An 865-nucleotide genomic window follows, 5' to 3' on the forward strand; every position below is an offset into this window, starting at 1 on the left:
ACACTAGACTGGGGCCGGGTTCGGTCGAGGAGGCGGGGCGGGGCGGGGACAACGAGGACTCTGCACTCCCGACTGGCGGGAAGAATCCGGGCCCTTCGCCCGCGCACACTTCGGGAAGCGCAGTTGGAGAGCTCCCTCACCTGGGATGCAGCCTCATCCCGGGACGTGCGAACTGCGGTAACCAGAGCAGGGAATCCCTGGCGGGCCGTGGTGCCAGAGAGGGTTTGAAAAGAGAAGGGTGCCTGCAGTCACGACCAGCGGGATAACCTGCAGCGGAAGACAGGCTAGGAGAAGGGTCGCCCCGCCACCACCGCAGGGCCCCAAGTGGGAGTTGGCTGGTGCAGCTGGCCCGGCGCCCACGCGGAATCAGAAACTCTCTCAGGGCGCGGCCCTAGGAACGGTGGCTGCAGGTGCTGCGCAGGGTGGTGCGGGCGGACAGCCAGCGCAGAGGAAGAGGTGAGCGCAGGGTCGCGTTGACGGTCCGAGAGCCTCCGGGCCCGGGGGCTAGGGTTTGCGGCAGGGCCCGGCGGCGTACAGGGGCCAATGACAGGGAGAGGTAATTGAGTTAGGGGGCGCCGCATTGAGGCTCTGATAGCCCAGATCTGGGCTGCAAGGAGACTCTCGATTAGGAAGGGAGTTAGAGCCGACAATTTGAAGTCTGGAAGGGGCGGCGCAACCCCTGGCGTTTGGAAACGCAAATGGGGGCTTGAATTTGGGAGACTGTTGTTGTTAAGTGCCATCGAGTTGGTTCCGACTCTATAGTAACCCTATATAGGATTTTCGATGCTGTAAATCTTTAAGATTCCGACCTTATGTAGGGTTTCGAGGCTGTAAATCCTCTTTCACCCGCGGAGCGGCTGGTGGG

This window comes from Chrysochloris asiatica, unplaced genomic scaffold (genome assembly GCF_000296735.1).
Source record: "Chrysochloris asiatica unplaced genomic scaffold, ChrAsi1.0 scaffold00075, whole genome shotgun sequence".
Classification (NCBI taxonomy): Eukaryota; Metazoa; Chordata; class Mammalia; order Afrosoricida; family Chrysochloridae; genus Chrysochloris; species Chrysochloris asiatica.